Here is a 6,000-nt window from a genome sequence, read left to right as displayed (position 1 = left end):
AACAGATTTTGACACAACACCTGTATTTTGAAGTTTAGCCACACGAGTTAGTACTGTAGGTAAATATCGTTGTTTCTCCCGCTGGCAAAATGTCAAAACACACACACAAAAAACTGAAAAAACACATAAAAACACACAAAACACAAAAAAATGGCTAAAAAGTATACATGAAAAAACAAAAAATACACAAAATATTACAAAAAAACCCCTGAAAAACACAAAAAAGTCACAAAAACACAAAAATGAAAAAAATACACAAAAAAACATAAAAACACACAAAAGACACAAAAATGGCAAAAAACACACAAAAAACAAAAAAAAACACATAAAAACACACAAAACACAAAAAATGGCTAAAAAGCTTACATGAAAAACAAAAAATACACAAAAAATTACAAAAAAAACCCCTGAAAAACACAAAAATTACATAAAAAACTGAAAAAACATAAAAACACACAAAAGACACAAAAATGGCAAAAAACACACAAAAAACCCCAGAAAAAACACATAAAACACACAAAAACACAAATATTGGCCAAAAAAAGCATACATGAAAAAACAAAAAATACACAAAAAACGAAAAAAATACACAAAAAACTGAAAAAACATAAAAACACAAAAGACACAAAAATGGCAAAAAGACACAAAAAACTGAAAAAACACATAAAACACACAAAAGACACAAAAACACAAAAAATGGCAAAAAGCATACATGAAAAAAACAAAAAATAAACAAAAAATTACAAAAAAAACTGAAAAAACAAAAACAATTAAAACACACAGAGAAAAACACATAAAAACGCACAAAAATCACACAAAAACATTAAACACAAACGATTGCATTAAAAATGCTGAATGCACACAACAAAATTCAATAAATCTCTGCAAAAACTTCAGTAATATCATGTTACACTTGGTCGAGGTGGTTTTTACCTTTGCTGAAAAAGAGTTGATGTGCTTAATTGGACATGGAAACTTGTGGAAAAGCCAAAACTTTAGAGTTCAGCTGACAGCAGGAAACATGCTGCTTCGTTTTTACGTCCAGAGGGTTAAAGAAGTGAAATGTGATATCAGAGTGACCACGACAGCGTTGATATCAGCTCGCAGACGGCAGAGTTCACACCTCAGTGCCCTTCTAGACATTTTATCGTAAAGTATTACATTACCTGTCCAGCGATAATACTCGCAGCTACAACACCCAAACTCCAGTCAACAGCTGAAGGTTTTATGATTATTCTGTTTGTGGTTTATCCTTCCTGTAGCTCCTGCTGATTTATCTGTTCCGCATAACAACAACAATAAAGAGAAAGGTCGGGCAGCCGGGGGATAGCGGTGGCAAACAGCACAGCGTCGCCTCCCAGCAGCCTGCGGCTCTGTTTGTCCTGGAACCTGACTCAGCTGTTGACTGTCACATACTTTACAAATGCTCATATATTTGAGGAACAGCCAGGCAAGACAGAAACTGTATTATAGTGTTTTCTTTTTCATCTAGATATGTGTGAACATGTGTCCACAGAGGATGGAGACGGAGAGATTACAGTTACATCTGCTTAGACACACAGTGATACTTCAGAGTTAGCTCTATTGTTTCTTTAACACATTTAGGCCTAAAACGGCTGTAAAAAATGCCTGTAAAACCTCTGGGTGATTTTAAAATAATCCCCTAAAACCTGAAGTTTTTATGGAAATTCAACAGAAGTGTCAACTCTTCCTACTAAATAATAGATTTTTCAGCCTCTGTAGCAGATAGAAATGAAATTCAAAAAGTATTTGAGAGCTTATAGCTGTTATATCTGAGCTCCCTCGGCTATAGTCGTCTTCCACCATGATTTCAGTTCTGGAAAAGTCCCATGATGCATCGCGACACTCCCACATGTATTCTCATTTTGTGTATTTTTGAGTCTTTTTTTGGTCATTTTGTGTCTTTTTTGGTCATTTAGTGTCTTTTTTTAGTCATTTTGTGTCTTTTTTGGTCATTTTGTGTCTTTTTTAGTCATTTTGTGTCTTTTTTAGGTGACGATTTCAAAGTTTTGGAAAAGTCCATGTTGCTTTGCGTCACTCCCACACGTATTCTGATGCATTTCATTGGTCAAGAGACGGAAAATAGGTGGAAAAAACTACAAATACTACAAAAAATGGTCCGAAAAACCCTCTGGAATATCACATCGATATGCCAAGACCTTTGGAACAACAGAGAAGAATCCATGCTGAGATCATGAGATTGGTTTCAAAATCTTTGGTAATTTTGGAGATTTCTGTATTTTCAGCGATTGGGTGACGAGAACTTCTGTTCTACAAACTGCTGAGAAACCCTCTTATTGTCAATAAACCTAGGAAAGTTGCAAATCCTCTGAATACTCCAGGTCTCATGAGGCTGTGATTATCCTAGAGGCCACAGCGGCTCATTTTATTACACTGAGGTCCAGACTGAAGAAATGCCCTCACTGCAATGAACTGGCTACTACTGATGACTAACATCATCCCACATGAAGAGAACTGGACTCATTGAGTCTCAGCTTTCCACTGATACCCAGTTTATGTGATTCAAAGCCTGTTTAGGGACCTCAGTGTGCACAAATATTCACATACAATAGGCAGAAATGGCAAATTTGTGCTAGATGAGAAAAGATGTGCAGCTGCTCCCTCTGTTGGTCATTTCTAGCTGACATAAGAGACCTCTGCAGCTCTCTGAAATCATTGGGAGACCATAAAAGTCTATCAACTGCTTTTTAATGGGTAAATTCTGAGTTTTTCCTCTATCTTCCAATGTTTTTGTCCTTAAGTGACTAATAGGGACATTCATATTGATCCAGTATTGAGGAGGAGCGATGTAACTGGCAGCCACGAAACGAGCCAAATGGGCAATTGTGCTGTGTAGAGTTGTTTGTTTTATTGCAGGGGTCTCAAACTCAAATTACCTGGAGGCCTGCTGGAGGCATGATCAAGATGACCAAAAAAAGACACAAAATGACAAAAAAAGGACACAAAATGACCAAAAAAAGGACATAAAATCACCAAAAAAGACACAAAATTACAAAAAAAGACACAAAATGACAAAAAAATATACAGAATTACCCAAGAAAGACACAAAATTATTAAAAAAAAGATACAAAATGACAGGAAAAAAAATTACTTAAAAAAGAAACAAAATTATTTTAAAAAGATTCAAAATTACTAAAAAAAGATTCAAAATTACTAAAAAAAGATTCAAAATTACTAAAAAAAGACAAAAAATTACTAAAAAAGACAAAATTATTAAAAAAGACACGTTATTTTAAAAAGACACAGAATTACTAAAAAAGACACAAAATTATTTAAAAAAAAAAAGACACAACGTTATTAAAAAATTCATACAATTATTAAAAAAGACAATTTTTTTTTAAAAAGACACAAAATTACCAAAAAAAGTAATCAAAGGGACCTTCCACACACAACATGGTAAAGTGCCATTCATATAAAACTCACATTAAACTTTCATATCAAGGTGGGGGCCACAAAATATCGTCACGAGGGCCGCAATTGGCCCGCGGGCCGCGAGTTTGAGACCCATAGGTTAGACATTATGAATGATTCAATGCTCCAGTACTGCACTATAACCACCTTTTGTTTTCATTTCATCAGGATTTCTTCTGTCTGCTCCATTCCCAAAGAGGCGGGTCATCCCTATGTTCCCTCAGACCTACATTATAATAATAATAATAACTAGAAAATTTCTAAAGAAATTTTGATTGTGTGCTTGCCTCTGGACCATCATTCTCGTGGCTTATCAAAAGGGGCGGGGATTAAACAGGGACTTTCTGCTGAGTGCACTGACACCTCGTACAAGTCTCTAGGACAAACGGTTCACTAGTTAGTAAAAGGGGGCATGGCTAATAAAAATGGGCGGGGTAATCAATCACCAGTTAAACAGGGACTCTATGCCGAGTAATCTGACACCTTATACAAGTCTCTAGGACAAACGGTTCATTGGTTATGAAAGGGGGCGTGGCTAATCAAAAAGGGCGGGAATTTATGAAATATTGTTATGTATAAGTGGTCAGTGATGAACCATCATCATGCTTGACAAGTTTGAGGAAGATTGGACAATGTATGGTCAAGTTATAAGGTCTCATGTTTTATGAAGTCTGTTCACTTAGAGTAAACTGACAGTTATCAGTTAGAATGTCTGTGTTGGAGGAGGGAGGGGGGAGGGGGGAGGCTTTGGTAGCTAAGCAACCACGTGGCCAGGTGGAGTCGACCAATAAGAGCAGAGCAATCAACTGAAATTAACTGCTGTTGGAGAAAGTTCCGCAGACAGAGGTGGACAAACTGAAATTTCTGGCCTCGAACAGAAAGCATTTTTGGCAAAACCATAATACCTATCATTGATCCGACTTCACTTTGAGCGTCCTGAGTTCTTCCTGAACATCTACATATATTTTTTTTAAAGAAAGATGAAAAAATAGCTTTGTTAGAGCGATTTTAAAAAACTGTAAAAAAAATTTTGGGGAGAAATCTTCCTGCATTTTTAATATGGGAGCCAATGAGGCAGTTGATGTGTTTTGTTTGTGCATCTGTGCGTCCTGCGCCAAAACTATAACTCTGACAGCTTTACCAGAGGATTGTGAGTGAGAGGACAAATTTTCCTACGTTTCTATGTATAAATTATTTCTGTAGAGTGAAATTTGCGGCCTGGAGCGCAGTTTTCAAATTTATTTTTTGACAATTCGTTCTCTCCCTCTACACTCTGTTTGATTTCATCACCACTCTAGACTCTCCATAGGGTTACATTGGGGGGATTTTTTGATGTGTTTTTGCCCAATAATTTGAAAACCGTTTGTCGAAACCCTTATAAAAGTCATAGCACACTTGTCATGGCCGAGCCGGTCGGTTTGATACCTTTTTTGTGTATGTGCGACCAAAACTCTGGGAGGAGTAGTCGACCGAAAAATGACACGGAAGAAACGGAAGAATAATAAAAATAGTCCCGGTGAATAGTAGTTAGTGTGCTTTTGCAAGCAAGCACACAAAATAATAATAATAATCATTTTCTTTGCATGAGAGACAGGTGAAATTCTTTATTCTATTATTAATCTGAGGAAACATAGACACGCTCCCATTAAAAGCATGTGAAGCACAATGAAGCAGCGCTGTAAGTCAATATTCATCTTCAGCTCTTCATTATCTGTCAGAGCAGTCTGTGCTGGACAGGTTTATATTAAACCCTGATGTCAACCAGCAGAGCTGTATTTATCATATCAGCTCTAACTCATCTTCAAAGACCTCTTTTTTTATTTCTATTCATACTGCATACGTCTTTCTGGTTTCTTTGTCTGGTTAAACATCCATTAGTGAACAGAGGAAGACATTCAGTTTGGTTGAGAAATGTCCCCTTCACTCTGATGTCCCTCTGTGTGGGACCTGATTGTTGGTATTGTTATTGAGTATCTCAGGGAGAGCATCATCCAAGTTTTAAGTAGGATGAATCTTTTTGTATTTTATTTGAAAGCAATTGTCAAAAATAAGTATGCAGTTTTAAGCATCAAGTATTTTTCTTATTTTGCACAAGGAATGAATATTATGGAAGTAAATCTGTGTCATGAATTATTTGCGGTTGAATTTTTTGCAGTTTCATTTTTTTGCAGTTTCATTTTTTGTGGTTGAATTTCTTGCGTTTGAATTTTTTGAGGTTGAATTTTTTGCAGTTTCATTTTTTGCGGTTTAATTTTTTGCGGTTGAATTTCTTGCGTTTGAATTTTTTGAGGTTGAATTTTTTGAGGTTGAATTCTTTGTGTTTTAATTTTTTGCAGTTTAATTTTTTGAGGTTTAATTTTTTGTGGTTTCATTTTTCGCGGTTTCATTTTTTGCGGTTTCATTTTTCGCGGTTAAATTTTTTTGCTGTTTAATTTTTTGCGGTTGAATTTTTGGCAGTTGAATTCTTTGCGGTTTAATTTTTCGCAGTTCAATTTTTTGAGGTGTAATTTTTTTAGGTTGAATTATTTGCAGTTTAATTTTTTTCAT

This window comes from Centropristis striata, chromosome 15 (assembly GCF_030273125.1).
Source record: "Centropristis striata isolate RG_2023a ecotype Rhode Island chromosome 15, C.striata_1.0, whole genome shotgun sequence".
NCBI classification, from domain to species: Eukaryota; Metazoa; Chordata; class Actinopteri; order Perciformes; family Serranidae; genus Centropristis; species Centropristis striata.
Note: the sequence above shows the minus strand (reverse complement) of the source record.